This window comes from Equus asinus, chromosome 17, assembly GCF_041296235.1.
Source record: "Equus asinus isolate D_3611 breed Donkey chromosome 17, EquAss-T2T_v2, whole genome shotgun sequence".
Classification (NCBI taxonomy): Eukaryota; Metazoa; Chordata; class Mammalia; order Perissodactyla; family Equidae; genus Equus; species Equus asinus.
Window position 1 is genome coordinate 7427347 of NC_091806.1, and position 23688 is coordinate 7451034.

Below are 23688 nucleotides of genomic sequence, written 5' to 3' on the forward strand. Positions count from 1 at the left end.
TATATAAACATCTTTGCAGTTGAAGAGATCTGTATTCACCATACCAGGTTACTCTTTTTCAAGAAAACTGAGAAAGACTATAACTTGGGAAACTCACAAATTCATTCCCACTCCAACTTAAATCTTAGGAAATGGATAATGCTTGTGTAATAGGCAAGCCTGTTCCACTTAACTATTGTTGTGTAATAAACCATCCCAATGTGTAAAGACTTCGAGATGTCTCGTGTCTAACCATTCTCTGTGTTGGACGGGTAGTTCTCTGCTCCTTTCGCCTTAATTCACATACACAGCGACATTTAGCCAGAGAACAGGCTGTGCTGGAAGGGCCAAGGTGGCCTTACTCACATGTCTGGCAGCTGGTGCTGGCTTTTGATGACATGCTATGGGGAAAATGGGCGGAGTAGTGGGTCAGTTTTCCTGTATACGACCTCCAGTAAGCTAGACAGGCTTCCTTTCATGGTAGTCTCAAGGCAAATCTCCAAGGGAAGAAAATTGAAGCTACAGGCTTCCAAAGGCCTATCCTTGTAGGTTATGTCATGTCATTTCTCCCACAGTCTAGATTCAAGGAGTGAGGAAATAGACTCCACTTCTTCATAAGAGTCACATAGCTAAAGGATGTACGAGCCAGGATACATGGAATTTGTGGCCATATTTTTCCCTTTACCACAGACAAACACGGACAAGGTGACCCTTTTCCTTACCAAGAGGGCTACAAGTACATTTTTTCTAGACTGCTTGCCCTAAAAGACTGTCTATTTTAAATTTAACAAATCAAGAGAGTCCTTAGGTACAGGGTAAAGTGCAAAGGGATTCTGAAGCCTCAAAACTAAAGGAAAAAGTGAAATCACGTTGAACATCTGATCCAAGCCCACAAATGAGAGGTTTAGAAATGGAGAAAAAAGACAGCAGTTAATTAGAGTAGGCCGTCATTTTAATTATATAGGTCTGGGCTTGGAAGCCATAATTTTAGCATAAAGCATGAGATGAAAGTGACCGTATGTTTGGTAGACTTTAAGTTCCTTTGATCGGGACCTGTATTTCCTCAAATCCCAGCTCTAAAAATTATTAGCTGTATTATCATTTGCAAGTTACTTAAGCTCTCTGAATCTCAGTTTCTTCATCTGTACATTAAACATAATAGTAGCATTACCCAGTATATGTTTATACCAAGAATTAAACAACATCTATGTGCATCTCTGTCACTGGCATCAAATAAATATTCAATAAATGGTAGAAACAAATGAAATATGTAACTAAGCAATTGTCTTGTTTCTAATTATAAATTCTACTAAGCCTTGTTTTGAAAGTATTAAAATCCCATGAAAAATAACTTGTATTTAATGATTTAAAATGCATATTATTCTTTGAGCTCTAAGAAGGTGAGATTTTAGAAACCCAAGGAGGTTGGTAGATAACTCGCCTTTTATTCTTGTCCCCAAAATAAGTTTGTTGAGAGAATTTGGGAAACAAGGGCTCTGCCCCTGGAGAATATGTGAAGAATGACTTGTACAAAAAACTTAGTAACTAAAAAGTACTGTAACTGACAAGATTCCAAGGTAATAATACTTACTGATGTGTTCAGGATGGTAAGACAACCCTCAAAGCATATAATAAAATTTAAACTAAATGTAGCACTACAATCCACCATATAATAATGTTCCAACTATAATACCAAATTTGGATTCAGGTAGAAACATAAAATAGTTTTTTTTGGAAGCTCAAAACAGTGAACTTCCATTCATTATTCTCTCCTGTAAGAGAAAGAGAGAGAAACTGAGTGATCCATAATATACACATAGATCCAGCCATATTGTACACATCTTGTATATTTCATGATAATGTCAGCAACTTCACCTCTTGCAGAGTAAAGGAGTTTGTGTGTGTGTGTGTGTGTGTGTGTGTGTGTGAGTGTGGATATGTGAACACGTGTGCATGTGTGTGTTGTGTGTTGCTAATATCTTTTAGGCTTACTTGAAGTTTTATCTTCTCTTTATATCAGCTTTGCCTCTTAGTCATTTTCTCTATGTTACTCCTTCACTAATTGGGCAAATGTGATAATTTGTAATGGGTCTCCAACTCATTAGTGTAATTTAGTCAGGTTCTACTGTATTTCACCAGACACACCAAGCAGGCTGCAACACGCATCTGTTTTTGGAGCTCTATTTCATAAGCATCCACAATATTTCTGCTTTAAAATTGAGAAATGATTGCCCCTTAATCAGCTATTTGTTACACTAAGCTACATAAATATACGCGGTGTCATCCATAAATAATTTTAGGATAGAACATAACAACAATTAACATTTGCATAGAGCTTTAAAGTTGACAAAGCTTTTTCGTACACACCCAAACAAAAAATCTCATATTTTCCCCTGTGAAGGAAGGTACTACATATTTTTTAAATGACTTAGAAGGTAGCATACTATCATATAGCCAAACATAGGTATTTGATTCTTCCATGTGATCTTCTATGTGATCTTGGCCATTTATTTAACCTCTCTGAGCTTCAACGTTCCCATCTTTAAAATTTGTATATTTACTTCACAGTTTTTTCAGAGGGGTGGATCAAATTTTTGATAATGAATATCAAGTCCTAGACACATTGTAGATGCTGAATAGATGCTAGTCGTAATCATGATCCCAATTTGGCAGATAAGAATATTGCCCCTTTGTAAAGATGCTTACATCAAATGACAGAGAAATGAGATAATTCACAAATATATAACTAGAGTTTGCAGGTCGAGAAGACTTGGAGTCATTATGTAAAGGCATCATCTGCTCCTCACTCCTTACAAGAAGGCTGGAGAGTTGAGAACTGCAACTCGATATTGCAAGGTGGGGGGCTAGCAGAGGCAATGCCTCTAATCTGAAGCCCTAGGTGGCTTGAAATCAGGTAAGTGTGCAGAACTGAGACGAGAACAAAGGGTGCAAATCTGAAAGCAATCAAAGATGTCACCAAAAAAGAAGGCGGGCCTGAGGTAGATGTTGGAAAACTTGGAGGTGGAGTATAAAACGAAAGGTATCGAAACCGGAGAAAAGGAAGCAGGAAATCAGGAAGTTCTAGCAAGCCAGGAAGGGAGATGATAGTCTGAGTAAATGTCAGAGACAGGACCTCTTGCCTGACGCTGACTTTTTTGCATCCTCTATGGCCTCCGCTGGGTATGAAGGCTAGAGGACAGATGGCAGGAGCAGGGAAAGATGTCCTCCTCCCCACACCTGGAAATCACTACCCACGATGGGAGGTGTTATGAAAGTGTAAAATAGATATTGAAGGGGGCAGCTTTTTCTGTAACCATATTCAAGCCCAGACAGGGAGAGGAAGTTAGTCTTTTTGCCGTTTCTGAATCAAGTAGCTCTGCTCTCATCAGGGGAGAGAGTCCAGGTGTTATTTAAACAGAAGCCTGGCAGGTGACTCTGTACTGGCCCCACAGAGATTGATAGTAATGACCCAAGAATCAATCTGATTGAGTGGCTTCCTGTGGATAGGCAAAACTTCTGTTAGTTCTACAAGTAGAGGATGTGGTCAGAATTAGAGCGGACTGTCTTCAGTCTCCCTTTTGCTTCTCCTGGAATCTTACCTTGAATCCAGTCCGTAGGCCAAGAAAAATGACATCTTATGCAACTGCCTGGCAAATTTCTAGATGTGTTGTTGCGAAACTATCATCTCTCTGGCTTGAGAGAGAGAAACTACCATCTACTCACAGCAGAAAAAGTGTGTCTCATATCTCTAAAAATTCCAAATTAAAGAATTGGGCTTAAGACTGGAAGGTCAGAGAGCAGCCTTTCTATGGACTCTTCATGCTCATGTTAAGTGCCGTTCCATTCTGAGCTGGCAGTTCATAGACACGTTTCCCTCTAGAACATACCGTTAGAGAGGTTTGGACCATCTGTCTGTCCGACAGACCATCTGTATAAAGCGCTAGCTTCACTTCCAGAAAATAGAAAAGAGACTTTCAGATTTCAGATCGTCACAAGGAAAAGAAAGAGAGGACACTAGATAGATGAGTCTTTGCGTGTATCCGTGTCCAAGCTCTCTTTTCAGTGATCATTGGTAGAAGAGGAAAGGAGTCCAGGAAAATTGTTCAAGGTGAAAAATGTTACAGCAAAACAGAAAACAATCTCCACCTAAAAGAGCATAGAAAAATTTAAAAAGCAACAGAGAAAAATAGAGAACACTGTGTCTGACTTAAGTGTTTGGCAGAATAAAGTCCAGAAAGCGAGGATTCCAGACACCTGGGCTCTGCAGCCAGCTGCATTTCGACAGACATCGTGTACTGCATGTGACGACTCACGACCTTGGGGAAATCACAAGTCATCTGAGGCTCAATTTCCTCATCTGTATTCTGAGAATAATGATACACCCTTTTCACAACTGTGAGGTTCCTGGCATACCACTTGGAATATCATAGTGTTAAATACATGACAGCTCTCGTGTTAATTTTGTGAATTTTTTCAAGGCCTTCTATAGGGCCTGCCCCATATCTTTATTCTTACTCACCAACTACTTGTTGATGCATTTCCTTACTCTGTCTACACCGATATATGCAAAATTCTAATCTCTTCCATTTCTTCAGAAAAATTTCTGCTGCTTCCCATTATATTAAGGCCAAACAAGTCTCACTTTCTTCCTTAAATTTCCTCAAGCACAAACTCCCCAGTGATAACTCCATTCTCTGACTTGTATGTATTGACTCCATCATTTTTTGGTTCTGAACCCTTATGCTGCCTTGTCTAGCAAATTAATTTCTCCTTTGCCAGCGTAACATCAGCGATAATATATTAACATAATTCAGGGGAAAAATATCACATGTTTACAACACTGTGTTCCACACTATAACTCTGATATAATAGTGAACCAAGTAGGTGTTCAATAAACACATGTTGAATAAATGACACCATTGAAATGACCACAGAAGCAAAAAGAAAATATTATCATCCACAAGAGCATTCATTGAAAACTCTGATTTACTTATGTAAAAGCCATCTTGACCTAGACCCATGGCATAGTTCTAAGATTCAGGAGTAGAAATATATATATATATATATATATATATATATATATATATATATATATATAGTTCCGGTATATATATGTGGTTATATTCAAATGAGTCTTGGGAGAAGAACATGTGCCAGATAGGGAGAATTCCTCTTAGTGAAAGCTTAGAAAAAAATGTGCCAGTGCCTACGGTGATGGGAGAGATAAAAATCAAGGTTGAAGTGGCAAAGACACATCCAGTGGAGTCTTGGCAGATGGGCAAGACAGGTGAAGGAAGAGGAAAGAGAAAAAGGAGAAAGCATCGACCAGATGAACACAAGAACTCAGCCATTCGTGAGCAGGACAGACTCCAGTTCATGAAACTATTTGCAGTCAGGAGACACTCAGAAAAATTTAAAACTACTTGCATATTGTTCTTACTTTGGGCATTGGAATCAGAACAGGTTGATGGATAAAATGTTTAACGTTTAATAGTAGTAGTCTAGGTTCCTTGGTAGATGAAAGATCCTGAGCAAAAGTCACGTATAAACATGGCTTTTCTTTTGAAGAAGGGCGAGTAGAGCTTTATATCCTTCTATGTTTCTGTATCCAGTATGTTTATTATCACTATACTTAGTGAATATCTCCAACAGGAAAAAAATTAGCAAACCTATCTACTGTTTGTGTTACTAATCATTTGCATGTTTTCACGTTTTCAGGAAAGACTTTGCCTTTATTAAAATGATTATTCAAAATGCTTGCACTTCACACATTTTTTTACTCTGTTTTCCAAACATTTGTCTCAATTGATATAAAAACTTTTCTTATTGAAACACTTCTTCCATATTGAGTATCTACTAGGTTCTGGGTATATACGGTCACAGGTTTTAATTCAAATCTTACTTTTCAAACGAAGTGCACCCTGAATCATTGTGTGTTTACTTGGTCCTTGAGCAAGCTTCTGTGACTTGTTACCTACTACATGAATATAAAAACCAAAAGGACCTGCACAACGGATTTAAATCTCGCATCCTGGAATGGTTTACCATCAAACACTTAAACTGCTGATTTGTTTGCTCATATATATTTAAAAAGGAACAGCTAGAACAACAAAAATTGATAAAAACATCACTGAAATATCTACGTTGAATACAAAAGCTAGAGAAATTTTTCAACCTAGAGTTGGAATTTCCTTTTTTCTTTGTCACTACAAAGTCAAAGGAAGACTGTTACTTCTTCATCAAGAAAGCTTTCAAAATGTGACCCTTTCTCCTGTTTATAGCCAAGCGTAAGCTATACTCCCACACTCAACAGCATTTTCGATCTGACTTTACAAAGAATTGCTCAGCTCATGAAATCTTGACTTGGTTCTCTTTGCTTCTCTAGTTTCCTTGAATGCTCTGCACCAAATCACTCTTTTTCCATCAACATGTTCCCCGCTGACATCAATATTGCTGAAAGATAATTTTCCTCCTCTCTTTCCTATTTTTATGGCCAGACACACACAGATATTCACTTTTCTGTTTATTCATGTGAGGTGACAATTTGTATAACCCCTGGCACTGTGGAGTACACTAAGGGTTATATGCAAACTGAGATTGCTAAATTATCATAATCAATACTATTACTAATTATTATAAGTAAATAAAAATAATAATTATTATAATGAGATACCTTGAATTGAACACCAACTAAATTCCAATCTCTGTTCTAGGACCTTTATAAGTATGATTTTTCTTAATCTTTTTACAACAACGGTGCAAGGTAAGATAAAGAAAAATGGGTGCAAAGATAGTCTATGCAAAGTTACATAACTAAGGAGTAGACGATCGACCATATCAGGAGATACTATCCATAAAGCACATTCTACAAATACTGCCAACGCTACTTACTAATTAATGGTTCAGAAGAGATCTCCATTTCTTTACTTTGTTCCAAGTCCTGTAACTGTAATACTTTTATACCATTGCCAACACTCCATGTGATATCATTCCAGTAAGATTTAGGTAATTGTCAAAGTTAAGTAGACCTCTACATCAGGCTACGGATGCTGCCAAATACCACAAAAATGTGGTATTGAGGATATACTGTATCAGGGACCCATTGGTTCAGGGAGGTGACTCTTTAGAGGTCCCTTAGAGACACTGAGACCACACCTTTCCACTGATAGAGTGAGTTCTGTTATGGGAAGAAGATTATTTGATTTAAATTGAGAGAAGATTTGCTCTGAACTGTCTATACTCAAGGATTTGTGTGAAGGAGCATGTGCTTTGCAACCTAAAAATTAAAAAAAAAAAAAGCACATGGAGTAGAAAATATACATGATCTTTGAAGTAACTCCAAATTTGGGGCAAAGGAATGAATCACTTTTTGCCTCATCTGTAATATGGAAATAATATTGTCTTATTTATTTTTGAGAAGTATAAGTAAATAATCTAACTTACCTACTGCAGTGCCTGGCACATGTAACACATTTGTTGACAACATGGAAGAATAAACTATCGTTTATGACATCGCGTCGATGTGTGCTGGCAATATAATCGGCAGTATATTACAGAGGGAATTTCCTTAGTTCAGTGTAGTGCTCTAACCACACATCCTGATGCTTGAGGCTGTGGTAGAAGCCAGTGAACTTGTTATTTTGACCAGTTGACATCTGTCTCCTCTTTTCTACTCTACTAGATTTAGATTTTAAGGAACGGGTCCTTAAAATGCAGGGAGCATGGATCTTGTCTTCCTTCTCAGCAGGGCATAAAATAGACGTCATCCATTCATTATAAGGATAGAAAGAACCCACAACCTGAAGGACAAAACGCTGCTCCCTTCATGCACAGGGAAAGGCTGACTTTGCAGAACAGAAATACCTGGGTCAAGTGGTACCAGCCATGCAGAGTTAACAAAGCCAAACTGGACTCATCACTGACAGCTCAGCTCAGCTACATGAATAGGAACAAGGATTATTACATCTTTTGCAATATGCTCTTTAACTAAATAAAGGTCATACACAATGACACAGACCCACGTAGGTCAGACTCTTGCAGGGGAATCTTAATTCTGTTTAACTCTTAAGTCCAGATTCCAGGGGGCGGCCTTGAAGACTGCAGCACGCCCTGTCCAAAAGCAGGAATTGCAGCAAAGAGACATGAGCATGTCTACCTTCCCCACAGCAATGGTCACGGTGCTTGTACCTGGTAGGGGTTTAATAAATATGTATCCTTTCATTAACTGTGAACAAAACAAGATGTTAGATAAAGAGCAATGTTAACATCACTTGCTGACATCTGAATTATGTTTCTGCAACCACGTATGGATGGGTGCACATGATTCTCACTACTTATATTCAGGATCATTCTGGAAGTTGTGAGCATACATGAGGTGACATCTAGAAAGGGCACTTTAGTTGCTCCCAGAGAAGATCTGATGAAACCATAGTACATGAAATGAGCTAATTTCCAGAAATATAGCCTTCTCTCTCCAGTACAGCTTTCCTTCTCCAGTCTTACTTAGCTCTCAGATTATATTTGGGGCTTTTGTCCACCTGCACAAGTTATATAAATACACTGAATTAGGGTGGTCTTCCTAATTCTTAAGCCAGATGAAGAGAAAGAGAATATATGTGAATTACCTGTAGAATTTCAATTTTATGTCAAGGGTTTTACCAAGTGCTGTATACACAATCATTTATTCACTCACCACAGAAGCCCTTTGAATGACCGATTGTCCCTATTTCACAAATTAGATAATCGAGGCTCCAAGAAATTAGGTATCTGATCCCAAACGTGTCTAAGTCCAAAGCCAGCGCTCATCACTAACACATTCTCTTGCCATCGTGCTCTCCAATCCAGCCTTTTAATCCTTGTCTATCTGTCCCCCAAACGTACCTCAGTGTGACAATCATCATGACCTATGTTATTACTATAAATAAATATCCTAGTGATACAATTTCCAAGTTTAACTCAAATTCCAGTCAGCAGCCTCATGGCGGATTGGAGTTTTCTGGAGCCTGGAAACTCTGTAATGATGTCTGTATTCCCATGGAAAAGCCTAGTGCGTCCAACTCTTTCTTGTCTTTTCCAGATACCCAATGCCAATGGATTCAGGTCATCAAATATTATCTATTTTTTTGTGAATTCAAAATTGTGCTCCATTACTTGACATGCATACATGCTCATATGCACAGGTATGTACACACACCCACATGTAAGTAAGAATATACCACAGAAATTACTAAGAAGAGGTATAGTCAACATTTGGGAAAACAACCCAATTACAACAATGCAAACATTGATCATCCATCCTGAAGAAAAGACCAGTTCTGCTTAATCAATTGAATTTAAAATCATACTGGAGAAATCATTTTGTAGATTCTTGAACCTTATACGAGGTCCCCATTACCATAGTACCTTACATTTCTCCAGGAATGTATAATCACAGATTATTTTATTCTGCAATATTTCATCATAATCCTCACGACAGCACTCTCAGTTAAGAATGCTTATTTCCAAACTATATAGGAGGAAATGAGAGTTTTGCGACTTTGAGTAACTTTTGACCATTAAGCAGCACTGTCAATGCTTGACTGACATCTTCTGATACTCAATCCAGGGCTTTCCTTCTCCTGATTCTAAACCCGGGCTACTCCCTCTCCCCATCTTACCTGTGACTACTGAGTGGTCCCAATGGCAGTACAGATAATTGAGCGAATTAATTTAGTCCACTGCAAAGCCCCTGTCCTATTTGCACTTCAATTAATTCATCCTTTCTTTTGTAATTTATTGGGGGACCCTGAGATGTTGTTTTTAAGTGATGAAGAACAATAGTAAGAAGACCCAAATGCATCAGTCATCAGAGAATATATCTCCTTCATCCCGAGAGTCTGCATTTTCTGCTGTAGGCTGATGCTCTAGCCTAGTAGCATTAGCCCCAATGTCAGCATCAGTTCTTAGCGCTAACACACAGCTCCAGGCTGTTGTAATGACTCAGCAATCAAAATTTCAAGTTCAGTCCTCCTGGTCCTCACCCACCTCCAGGGCCAGAGCTCCAAGAGCAACTTACTGGGCGATCTTTCTGGCTTCCTTTAAAGGTTCTCAGCAGCTGACTTTCCAGCTGTTAGCTCTGTTTGTTACAGAAGGAAAGAGCCATTCATGTGTTAAGTGCCCTGGGTCTTAAAAACATAGAAACACTCTGGAGAGTGTTGGGCCTGGTTGGCTCAGTGGAGCAAAGACCCACGGAAAGGCTGGCCAACTGACTGGAACAAAATAGAGATGGATTTGGAGTTTCCTTTATTCTCCCCAAATAAACTCAAGGCAATCTTTTGCCAATTCATTCTCTTAAAAATGTAACTCTGCATATATTTCTTATGGGCGACTTCAGACTTTTCTTTGTCCACTCTGACCCATTCACTACCCCTACTGAAATGAAAAACTCCCTCCCTCTCTTCCCCTTTCTTTTCTGAACTCACTAAGCAAGAAAACCAACCTTGTCAAAGTCCAAAACATTCTTCTCACAAAACAAAGCTAGAAAAAGACAAAAGAAAGCCATGGATCTGGAGCCAGTTCTGATTGAAAGCTGTTCACCCTTGCTCTGACCTGAGCTGATGATAAAGACACAAAGTTACAGTTGCACAAAAACTAGGAGGAACCTGGAGATATCAGCGAGATGCTATGCACATTGCATGAGCTGTAATCAGAAAATCCTGAGTTGGCTTGTACCCCACTTCTATTATTAGCCTAAAATAAGTGATAATGAAAGTGTTGCTATTGCTAGAAGATTCACTCATTACAATGATTAAATCCTAAATACACAAAAGGCAAGATGTTATCTTTATTATTTTTTTAAGATGGTGTTGAGAATAATCTATGCAATTAATTTTTACCAACACTACAAGTCTAAATATACCCACACTGGATGAGAATGGGAATGGGAGAAGGAACAGTCAAATCAAATAGCCTTGATAAAAAGAGGCAGTAATTTGCCAACTTCCAGAACGGCATTTTCAAAGGGCTTCTCTTTATTCAGAACAGTCCTAACACAAAATAGATGACGTAAAATACTGGCCTCTGTATCTGGTACTGGTTATCCAAAGCTGCAGGTTAATGAAGAGCTGACCAACCTAAGCAATGGTGATGGTCCAGCCAGAGTCTGGGAACCTTCCACCCCTGACGTAACCCATTGGCACTGGAGCATCAGGGCTCTGCTCGCTCCTTAGAACAGTAAACTTTGTGTTTCTTGTCCATCTATTACATTGGCCTTCAGGTTTCATGAGTCCCAGGTTGTTTTCTCCAAACACACAAAATGAAATTTTATTTGGGGTTTTTCCTATGTTTGAGTCATTCAAAACTGAAAAAAAAAATCCCTTTCTGGGTAAGGCAAAAAAATCCCTTTCTCGGCATAACAGATGAAAATATCCTGAGCAGAAACAGTTGACAAGAAAGACATATCATAAATTATACTGACAGGAGAGAGTTTTCCCATAGTATTTTTACCAAGAGCACTGTGTGGAGTAAGCACCAGTTACAAAAGGGAAGGGGGGCATCCTTTACCGGTTTCTCTAATACCACTATGCAAAGACATTAGACAGATGGCAGGGATGGACCATAGAAATATCAGAGTATAATCTCATCTTTAAGCGTTTTTTTCCTTTTTAGTTCACAATTTTCAAGAAACCCTTTTAGAAAAAAGAAATAGCATTAATGATTTGAGTACAATCTTTGACATCTCTTACCTTGGATGTTTTCATAAATCTTTGACCCAGTCAGTTAGCTCTGAATAAATCTCGTGTGACCATTTGCACCATCTCTCTATCTATATAAACATCAATACTTGGAGAGAAACACCTAGGTACACTAGGTATGTTCTCCTTTGCCTAGTTAACATACCTGTGATCTATTCCATGAATACATTCACAGTAACCGTTTGAGTTGGCTAACATTCCATGAAATATCACCATTCCTTTTAGGATAAACCATCCATATGCCCTGACGGAGGAAGACTGAAGCTCTATTGCTTGCACTTGGGGTCTCAGGATTTTAGAAATACATTTACAAGTGATTTGCACTTCTTGGGAGAAGCTAAGTGATGCCAAGGCAGAGATAAAAATACTCAGAGATACAGGAACACAGATGCTATCACAATGAAATGGTATTTTGCTTTAATTAAATAACCTCGCGTTGAAAACAAGTAAAATGTTATCTACATTTTACTTTGAAGGAAAGGGAAAGGAAGAAAAAAAAAAGAAAGCACAGCTAACCACCAGGAAACACTTAAGGGACTGAGTTAGGCAAGATGTTCAACTAAAGTCACCTGAATTCCTGACGCTGCTTGCCTGCTTTTACAGCCAAGAGTAGACAATTAAGAGCAATTTGCAACTGCACTCCCTTCTCTAGGGGTCCCATGGGGCAAGGGTATGCTTCAAAATGAGAGACTCTAGGCTTAATCAGGGGGCACTGCATTCAGAAAGGTTAATGAGATGCAATAGCAAGAGAATCAGTGTAAAAAAAGACGTGCAAAATACTAAACAATTTCCACTTTGTTCCCATTTGCTCCAATTAAGAGCTGATGAAACAGCTTTTCTGTATTCCACACATTCGCTACTCTCCAGAACAGATTTAACTATTCAAGAAAAAAATAAGCCCTATGGAAAAAAAAAGTCTACTATTAAGTTATCATAAAAGTCTGGATTTCCCCCCAACCCCACCCTCAGTCTCCCAGCAGACACACTTTTCCCTCTAACTCAGAGCCTCGGCCAGAAGCTTTTCTGATTTTTCTCCCGGGGCACGGGGAGCGGGGTGGGGGGGTGAGGTCAAATTCGGCGAGTATTTCAAAGAGAGAGAAAGCTGGAAGTAATTTTTCCAGATTTCATATATGTAGAATTCACTGTGAAAATGTTAGCTAAATAAGAGGTATAAAAATGGGAGGAAGGATGGGGGATGGTTATACAAATGGAAATAATCTCCTTGGCATGAAAATAGCCCCAAAATGCCACACACTGAGTTCTTCTGAGCATCACAATCTCTAAAAATGCGCTTATAAACTGCATATGGATTTCCAAAAACAAGCAAGAACGCACAAACATCAAAAGAAAACAACGACTAAGATTTAAGGAGTCCCGTGACTTACCCTTATGGATCCTCAAAGTTCACCAAAGAAAATTTAAAATCCTCTAGCTTGTCTTGAGCTACTCTATTTCTTCTTCTTCTTCTTTTTTAAAGTCACACGGGAGAAAAATAATCAGTTTTCAAAGGTTCCATTTATCTGATCTTCCAGCACCAGCCAAAACGTGTCCAAGAGACTCCGCCAAAAAGTAAGCCAAAAACTCATCAAAGGCAGAAAGAGGAGGAGTGAGGAGAGAAAGGGGTGGTGAAAGCTGGGGGGCTTCAGACTGTGAGCCCAGGGACCCAGAGAATATTTCACGCTGTTGAGAGATCTCCTACGGTACGATATACCTGCTTTGGCTGTCACACAAACACACACACTCACGGACACTCACACATTCTCTTTCACGCAAAAGCAGGCACCCACACTCACACACGCACACAAACACACACACACTCACACAAACCAGTGTAATGAAAACTGTCAGTAGTAACCTCCAATAGCGGCTGTGTGCTGCAGATGGTACGGCTCCCTGTTACCTTCCCAGATCGATGTAGGATCAAAAGAACTTCCAAAATCGGGGGGCGGAGGGGGGCCCCAGGACGAGGCAGATTCCGGATCCCTCTACCCCAGGCAGATTCATCAAGCCAGGAGCGCGTCAATCAGCAGAGGTGTCTGCTTGCAGGGTGCCCCGGATTATGGCAAGGTTATTAATCTTGATGTGCTGCATCCCCCACCCCCAACACTCGGCAGCCTGCATTGAGATGATTGCCAGAGCTGTGTCTGTCCCTGTTCTACTGCATTTTGCTCAGCCCTCTGATGCTGCAAGTGAGACACGGTGGAGGCAAGAATACTAATAAGGTGGTTAGCTACAGTTTCTTCAAGGCAGTCGGCAGGCAGTACAGTAAACGTGCACTTCCCAGTGTTCTGTGTATGTGCCTGCGTGTCTGCAGGGAGGCCAGTGAATCCATCTCCAGCCAGAAGGCGAGATGGTTTGCATGCTGCCTCGGAGGACTATATCATCGGAATCATCACTGTCCTGCGACGACATTGTCTATGACAGTATTTTGTTTGAGATAAAAAAGGGGGGTTAATGGTTTAGAAGCCTGGAGCTGGCATTTGAATGAGAGAGAGAGGGAAAAAAATGTCCAGGGAGACAAATTAGTTTTATAAATAGGCTCCAAGGAGACCAAGGCAAAATTTTAACATGCTGCTGCCCTAGCTGTTAAATGGAAATACAAAGCAATTTCAAAAACCAGCTCCAGCCTATAAATCTTGGAGCTGGTAACAAAGTATCTGAATTTGACTGATGGGACTGAGGATGAATGGATTCCTGGTAATATAAAAAGTTTGCTCATGCATTCTGCTTCGGAACCGTGCACTTGATGTGTGCAAGGATCTGGGTACCGTTCATTCATTTTTAATATGGATTTAGACTCCATCCCTTCACAGTTTACTCTAACACAGTTTTTGTCACATAACTATCAAATTGTAGAGAATGTCTGAGTGACATTATGGCCCTAGGAGGATTGGTTGACACTTGTCAATAGCATTACCAAACATAACACTCCTATATGAAATGACTTTGGAGTTTTCAGGGAAAAAATAAGTATTATATCTCTTTTAGCACTAAGCAATGAAAGAAAATGTATGCATACTATACCAAGTGAATAATTCCTCAGCTTCTAGAGGGTTAAATTTTGTTCTTCTATGATTGGGTCTCCTATTATAATACCCCTTCCTTAATCAAGGGTACTCAGTGAGTTCCTTAAGGTGAATTCAATTGGTATTATCTGTGTACACATGGGACAGTTGGCAAAGGCAGGTAAGGGTAAATTATGCAGCATTGTAATACCAGCTACTGCCAGCAGATGTCACAAAAGAGGATACATGTAAAAGAGTCCTACCAACAACTGTAAATGTTTTGTCTAAATTAGTAAACACAGATTTTAGTAAAATTCATAACATTAATCTGAAACGTGGAATTTTGTGTGTGTGTGTGTGTGAGAAAGATTGGCCCTGAGCTAACATCTATTGCCAATCTTCCTCTTTTTGCTTGAGGAAGATTGTCGCTGAGCTAACAGCTGGGCCAATCTTTCTCTGTTTTATGTGGGATGCCACCACAGCATGGCTTGATAAGCAGTGCTAGATCCACGCACAGGATGCGGGCCTGTGAACCCCGGGCTGCTGAAGCAGAACGCAGGAACCAAGCACTACACCACCAGCCGGTCCCTGAAACATGGAATTTTTATCAAATTTAAAGGTGCAAATAAGAACTTGGAGAACAACTCGCCTTTTATTTTTTTCCAAACATGCCTCTCAAATCACTATCTTATATAACTCCAGTAATTATCTGTTATTAATATTGAAAGAAAAAAATGCTACATCACTGACTAACATTAGTTCTGCATCTAACATTTCTAGGAGGTATAATTTTTTATTCTCTAGAATATAACATTTAACATCTTCTTGTGTGTAATAGAGAAACTACGAGATAACACTACAATACAGGTAAGTGGGAAGAAGTAAATTAGGTGATTAGAATTAATACAGAAAATGTTTAAGGTTTCCATTGTAAAGCAATAATTCTTGATCATATCTTGATCATACCTATAAAAATAAGTTTAAAAGAATTATTCATGTTAGGGAATTGAACATTATTAATAAACAGTGTCACAGGCAAAATATATACAGAATTTTGATTGATCTTCATTATGTCTACTTATGTTAATAAGTGAAAGGCTTTAGAAACCTGGCATATCATCTTTATTTATCTAAATGCAATTAAATAGTACCCACCAATTCCCAGCCCGAATTGGCCCAAATGCCAGTAAAAGATAGTGTTAAAAGCTTGGGGGGCAGGAGGCCGGCCCCATGGCCAAGTGGTTAAGTTCACGGGCTCTGCTTCTGCGGCCCAGGGTTTCGCTGGTTGGTATCCTGGGGGTGGACATGGCACCGCTCATCAGGCCATGCTGAGTCGGCTTCCCACATGCCACAGCTAGATGGATCCACAACTGAAAATATACAGCTATGTACCAGGGGGATTTGGGGAGAACAAAGGAGAAAAAAAAAAAAAAAAAAAACTTGGGCATTGGAGTCCAGACAGACCTGGGTTCAAATTTCTGTTCTACCTTCTATCAGGTGGCTAATCTCTGCAAGTCTTCGTTTCTTTCTTTTTTTTCTTTCACTTGCAAGCGGGATATTAATATGCACCTAGTAGGATTATTATGAGAACTGGAATGAATTAATATTTATTATGTGCTTAGCATACTTCCTGATACATAATAAGTAATCAATAAGTATTCCATACGTCATAAATAAATTAGATCTTTATTTCTCACTATGTTAGCTCTGTCTTTTTGGCCACCAAATTAAACAAGTAGAATCACCTAGTCAATCCTTTTGATGTTGAGAGATTTTTTAAAATTTGTTTTTACAAATAGCTGTTTTGATATTGTTTTTGTAGAACTGTAGCTGAGTAATATGGGACCAGATTTTAAGTTTATTGTATACACAAATACTTTCATGCAATTATGTACGCGCTCCCAGACTCACTAAAACAGGGAAATCACATTCTTGATGAATTGTCTGAAGTCACTTTGATTCAAACAGAATATTTAGAAAGAAAATCTGACGGCAGCTTACTGCTTCCCCAACAAGACTTGCTTTGAAGCCAACAATACCTCCAAGCACTAAAATCTAGATAACTAACAATGCACAAAACTGCCCCAGGAAACCGAGGATACTTCCTAAATCAGTAATTCCAGGACAGATTTCAGCAGATTATCATTGCAACTCAGATTATCATTTTAAAGTGGGCATCTTGGGGGCCAGCTCCGTGGCCGAGTGGTTAAGTTCGAGCGCTCCGCTGCGGCGGCCCAGGGTTCGGATCCTGGGTGCGGACATGGCACAGCTCATCAGGCCACGTTGAGGCGGCATCCCACATCCCACAGCTAGAAGGACCTGCAGCTAAGATATACAACTGTGTACAGGGGGGGTTTGGGGAGATAAAGCAGAAAAAAAAAAAAGAAGATTGGCAACAGTTGTTAGCCCAGATGCCAATCTTTAAAAAAAATAAATATAAAATAAAATAAAATGGGTGTCTGGATATTGAATCTCATCAAACAATTGTTATGTGTTCAATAAATACTTTGCCAAGGGAAAAAAATACCAAGAATGGTCCCGCTGTTAGTTTGCAGTCACAGGCATTTCCCAGGTGAAACCTGAAGCTGGCCCCTGTACACAGAGGGCAAGGAAAGCCCAAAGAAACAGGCAGATAATTCCCGATTGGTAGGTGCCGGTTTTCATGGGAGAGGGAATTTTCTTACAGACTTTTCTCAGGTGACTACGAGATGAGTAGATCTCCACACTCACCCGCCAGAATCTTAAAAGTTTAAATAGAGGCCTTAATTGGGTTCAGTCATTATACAATCCAGATGGTCTCAACAACTTTCTCAAGGCGGCATCCTTGAAATGGCTCCAGCTGTGGGAACCGTGGCCGAACGTACGTTCCAAGGACAGGTGAGAGGGAGAGCCTCTGATTGTCTGGGTGCAGCTGACGGGCCACCAGGTGGTCGTGTCCTCTCAATGACCTCCTCCAAAAACCACAGACCATCATTTACATATAAATTCCTTCCGGGTCTCTGGAAGAAATGTGTCAGATACAAAATGAGTGAGATAAAGAATTAAACAGCTCACCGGTGTGCCCATTCTTTATCCAGCATCCTAAGAATCTAGAGTAGGTTGAACAATATTTATACTAAAGTTGAAGGAAGGTTTCTTCGAAATCTGATTTCTGTTTCAAATTCAATATGTCTCCTCCCTCACTCTGAGAAAGCTGAATATCAGGAATAGTCCCTGGTTCTAAATGTTGTGTGTTATAGCGACTGACACACGGTATATATGAACTCCAGGAAAGAAGGGCGCCTATGAGTCCTTCCCTTTACACTGCGAAAAAAGACTTCTCTCTTAGTAGGTGTTAGCATTAGAACACCTTAATGTTTAAAAAGTGCCCACATAGTCTGGGACTTTTGAACAGTGTGTTTAGATTAGGAGAGAAGAAATGCACCTAAATCCACATTATTGGAAAATTCCAAACTCTCAGAGTTGATCTGGGGTACTGAGTCAACAGCTACCCTGAACAGTAGATAAATGTATGACTTTAATATGGATCTTTTATTTCTTGGCAGTCAATATGGAGTACGAAAGGATCCCACCAGCATTTCTATGAGCAAATTCCTCTTAGAATTCTTGCGTGAAAATTTCAGTATCCCTGTTTCTTTTGACCACAGTCTACTTACAGCATGTCCTCGTGCTTTTGTTTGCTGCCTGCATCATATGCTATGACATAAGCATAGGACGTGAACCCAGGTTAGCATGTGTTTCCTCTTTGGCTTATTGTAAAATTGGCTTGCCTGCAATCCAAGTGTTTTGGATTAGTTTACTGGCCTAAAAGATTACTTCTATCATTCCATCTCTTTAAATTTTTATTAATTACATCTTGAAATTAGCTTGGATCTTTTATTTAAAGTGTTTTAACCAGTTATTAAGGGTTGGACATCATTGTGTTTCTCAGATAATTTCCCCTTCTTATTTACATCCAGAAATTGAAAGCTTAGATAACTCTAGCATAAATGTTGAGCTGTTTGGATCAATCTCTTCAAGCGGTCTGCTTGGACATTTGTAACGACTGTTTCTCATCAATCCAGAGAATAACTTATTTAACTGCTATCACTTAACACTTGTTGTTGTATTTTATGTACACAATATGTACCTTCAAAGGACTTCTTTTTGTCTTTTTGATCCCTAGCGAGAACCTAACAGCTCCCTCCAAACCTCAGGTATTAGATAATTTTTTGTTGTTGTTTTGGTGAAAATACGCTAGACAGGACACTTAATATATCAGGTCATTGATCATGGCTCCTCTTTTCAACTTCAGCCTCTACATAAACTAACAATAACCCATGTAGAGGTCGCCTGCTAATTGCAGTGCAAACTACTACTTTATTAGTTATTTACCAATTCACAACAATTCCTTATTATCTTTTTAATATTTATATGACCTATGGTGACCCTTCCCATTCCTGATACTAGAAATTTGTGATTTTGCTTTTTTTTAAATTAGTCTGGCTAGAGGTTTAATAATTTTGTTGATTCTCTCAAACAGCTAGCTTTTGTTCAATCGATTTTCTGTTTTTTATTTCACTGATTATGCTCTTATCTTTATTTCTTTTCTTCTATTTTCTTTACGTTTCATGTGATTTTTTTCTACTTTCTTAAAACAGAAGCTTGGGCTACTGATTTGAGATCTTTTTTGCTACTGCAAGCTTTTACTGCAATAAATTTGCCTCTAAAAACTTCTTAGGCTGCGTTTCACAAATTCTGATATGTCTGTTTTCATTTTCATTCTGTCCAAGACGTTGTTCATTTTACTTTCAGTTTCTTCTATAACCCATGGTTAATTTATAAGTGTGTTATTTAGGTTACAAATATTTGAGGATTTTCCAGATGTCTTTCTATTATTGATTTCTAATATTAATTAATTCCATTGTGATCAGAGAACATTCTTTGTATGATTTGAATTCTGTTTGATTCAACTGTTTTGTGGCCAAAAATATGGCCTAATTTGGTAAATGTTCTTGTGCTTTTAAAAATAATGCATTTTCTGCTGTTGTTAAGTGAAGTACTCTATAAATGTCAATTAGGACAAGTTGTTTGATCATGTTATTGAGTTTGTCTATACGCTAACTAATATTCTGTCTACTTAGTCTACTACTGAAATTCTTCACTGTAATTGTGGATTTATTTATCAATTTTGTCTGTTTTTGCTTTGTGCACTTTGAAGCTCTGTTACTAGGTACATAAACATCGAAGATTTAATATGTCCTCTGATGAATTAACCTTTTATCATTATTCAATGACTCTCTTTATCTCTGGTAATATTCCTTTTTATAAAATCTACTTTACATGGCGTTAATATAGCCATTGCATCTGTCTTTGGATTAATGTTAGCAACCTATCTCTTTTTGCATTCTTTCACGTTTAACCTGTTTGTCTCTTTGTATTTGATGCAGGTTTCTTCTAGGCGAGATATAGTTGTGTCTTGCTTTTTTATCCAATCTGATAATCTCTAACTTTTAATTAGGGATGGTTGAACCATTTACATTTATTGGGATTATTAATAAGGTTTGGTTAAAATCTACTATCTTGCCACTTCTACTTTTCGTGGTTCATCTGTTCTTCGTTTCCATTTACATCTTTTTCTATCTGTTTTTGGATTGAATGTTTTTAATAATTCCATTTTATCTCATTTGTTGGTTTACTTTCTGTACTTCTTTGTTTTATGTTCTTTCTTTCTTTTTGGGGCTGGGTTGCTGTAAGATTTACAGTCTATACCTTTAAATTCTCACAGCCTACTGTCAAGTAATATTATTCTGCTTCACGTATACTATAAACATACAACAGTATGCATTAATTTCCCCTCCCCTGGACTTTGTACTATTACTGTCATACATTTCATTTCCATATTTCTTATAAACCCAACAATAAATTGATATTATTTGTCCTTAAACAGTCACTTGACCTTTTAATATGACTTAAAAATAAGAAAAACATTTATATTTACCTTCATATTGTAATTACCATTCCCAAGGCTCTTCATTCATATGTGTAGTCACAGCTTTCCATCTGGTATCGTTTTCCTTCTACTGGAAGAACTTCCTTTAGCATGCTTTGGAGCTGCCGGTGATGAATTCTTTTAGTTTTTGTACATCTAAAAAAGTATTTGGCCCATTGTCTTCTTCCCTTCATTGTTTCAAAAAACAAAACAAAACACTGGTATTATCCCTTTGACATAATGTTTCTTTTTATTCTGGCTACATTTAGGTTCTTTCTTTTCCTCTGTTATTTAAGTAATTTGATTATGTGCCTGATTGTGGTTTTGTTCAGATTTCTATTGTCTAGGTTTCACTAGGTTTCTTGAATCTGTGAGTTTTTGATTTCATCAAAGTTTTAGGCATTATTTCTTCAAATAGTTTTTCTGTCCCCACCCCTCTGTTTTGGTGACTCCAATTTACATGTCTCTTAGGCAGCTTCACACTTAATGCCATCTCACATCTCACTGATTCCCTGATCTTTAGTCTTGAGGTCTTTTTTCTCTGTTTCGTTTAGATACTTTCTATTGCTAGGTGTTCAGGTACACTCATCTTTTCTTCTGTAGCATCAAATATGCTATTAGTCCCGTGAAGTGTATTCTTTTATCTCAAATATTATAGTTTTCATCTATACAAGTTCATTTGGGGTCTTTTCTATATCTCCCATGGCTCTCCTTAACATGCCTATGTATTTATCAATTTTCTTGAAAATACAAAATAAAATTAAAATATATATTTTAATATCTTGTCTACTAAATCTTTCATCTGCATTATTTCTAGGTTAGTTTCAGTTGATTGGTTTTCCCTCTCACTGTGGGTTATGGATTACTGCTTCTGTGCGTGCCTGGTAATTGTGATTGTATGCCAGGAATTTTTCATTTTATCTTGTTAGTTATTAATTGTTTTTAACTATTCTTGACGTTTGTTATGCAACACAGTTCTGTGGAAGAAGTTTGAGCTTTTTCATTGCTTGCTTTTAGGCTTTGTTAGGCAGGATCAGAGGAGCCTTTAGACTAAGGATAATTTTTCCCACTACTAAGGCAATGCCCTCTGCATACTCTACCTGATGCCCCAGGTGTTATGGGATGTTTTCCGACTCTGAGTGGTGGGAACATAAAATGTTCCTGACTGCATGTGAATCTTGGGGACGGTTCCTCTTGTTCTTCCAGGTGGTTCTTTACCTGGTATTTGTAGTTTCCTCACCCACATCCTCTGATCAGTCCTCAGATGAAGACTAGTAAGGACCTTCTGAAGATCTTCAGAGCTTTCTCACTCTTTAGTGCACCCTTTCAGTACTTTGCCCTGAGCACTCTAGAGGATTGGCCTCATTGGACTCCAACCTCTATTTCTTCAACTCAGGGTGACTTCCGGGCCCCATCTAGTTCCCCCTCCCTACTGTAGGGCCTAGAAACTCTGTCCATGCAGTGAGCTGTGGAATCAGTAGGGCTTACCTCACTTATTTCCCTGCCCTCAGGGATTACTGTCTGGTGATGACTATCGTCCAATGAAACTATTCTTTCAAATATTTTGTCCAGTTTGTCTTAACTGTTTAAAGAATGAGGGCAAATCCATTCCTTCTTAATCTGGTTTGGCTGGAGGTCTCTAATTACCTATCCAAACAAAAATATATGACAACCTATTTTATATCAGTCACCGTTTTTTGAGCTGGGAACACAGTAATGAACCAAAGAGACTTCATCTTTGCAGTCATGGAATCGCCAATCTCTATTGGCAGACAGCCAATAAACCAGTAAACATACATAGAAATATTTCAGATGGCTTAAGAGTTGTGAAGAAAATAAAGGATGTTATGTGATTGACAGTGACAGGAGAAGGGACCATTTTAGATAGGGTTGTCCATAAATCTACCCTCAAGGAGTGATATATAAACTAATACATGAATGATGAAGAGCCAGCTATGCAAACATCTGGGGGAAGTGCATTCCTCGCAGAGGGAAGTGCAAGTGTAAAGGACCTAAGTCAGGAACAAGGCTGGTCTCATTACAAGGAGGGCACATTCTTAGCTAGTTTGTCTCTTACTTTTTCACATACTTCTCTCTCTATTACGTCACGGGGAGTGTCAAAACCTGAAAGGACACTAACATGGTTTATTATTGATCATGAATAGATGTCCAGAGCAAATTCTTTGCCCTATAGAGATTGCTTTCAATAACTTCCTCAACTTAATATTATGCTAGATACTAACAAAGAGTTGTTTCTTTTCTCTTTTTTTTTTCTTTTTAGTTTAAAGTTCATAGCAAAATTGAGGAGAAAGCACAGAGATTTCCCACATATCCCCTGCCCCTACACATGCATAGCCTCCCCATTATCCACATCCCTCACCAGAGTGATACATTTATTACAATTGCTGAACCTATATTGACACATCATATCTACCCAAAGTTCATAATTTACATTACCATTCACTCTTGGTGCTGTATGGAGAAGGTTTTTAAATCCTTCCCTGTTGTAATCAGTTAATCAGAGTAGACTAGGTTATGTTGTGACAACAAAAAAAAAATCCAACCAAACAACCAAAAAAACCTTTTTGTTCACACAGTAGGTACTTTGCAGATTGGCAAAAGGGCATAACTCATTGTATTCTCTCAAGGTCTCAGGTGACAAAAACTTTACTTTGACAGGTGATTTCATACTCACCTTTGAATGGGCAAGAAAATATGGCAAGTGATACTCATCTTCAGAAGTTTGTGCCAAGTAGCAACACGCATTACTTCCAGTCATATTCTGTTTATGAAAACGAGTTGTATTTCCTCACCTAACTTTGAAGAAATGGAGAAACACTATTGTATCATGTTCATGGTAAGCACAGAACAAGAAATGTTTGTTTATATTGACAACGAGGACCACACCCTCTACCAAGGATGCTGTATACTCATGGCTTGAATAAAACTAGAAATTTGCCCTTATTTCATCAAATTCAGCTTAAAAGCATCACTCACTGAG

General features: G+C 38.5%; 1 protein-coding gene across 11 annotated transcripts in view; it reads right to left on the reverse strand.

The window, feature by feature from the left end:
* Positions 1-13868, reverse strand: part of LRRC4C (leucine rich repeat containing 4C) — a 1166212-nt gene extending 1152344 nt beyond the window's left edge. For 5 of the 11 annotated variants that reach the window (XM_044750116.2, XM_044750115.2, XM_070487549.1 and 2 more), the window contains exon 1: positions 13097-13765. The gene's annotated coding sequence lies outside the window, so the exon portion shown is untranslated. Of the gene's footprint in view, positions 1-13096 lie in introns of all 11 variants that reach the window. The other 6 variants (XM_070487545.1, XM_070487544.1, XM_044750120.2 and 3 more) reach the window with 4 other exon arrangements.
* Positions 13869-23688: the final 9820 nt, after the last annotated feature.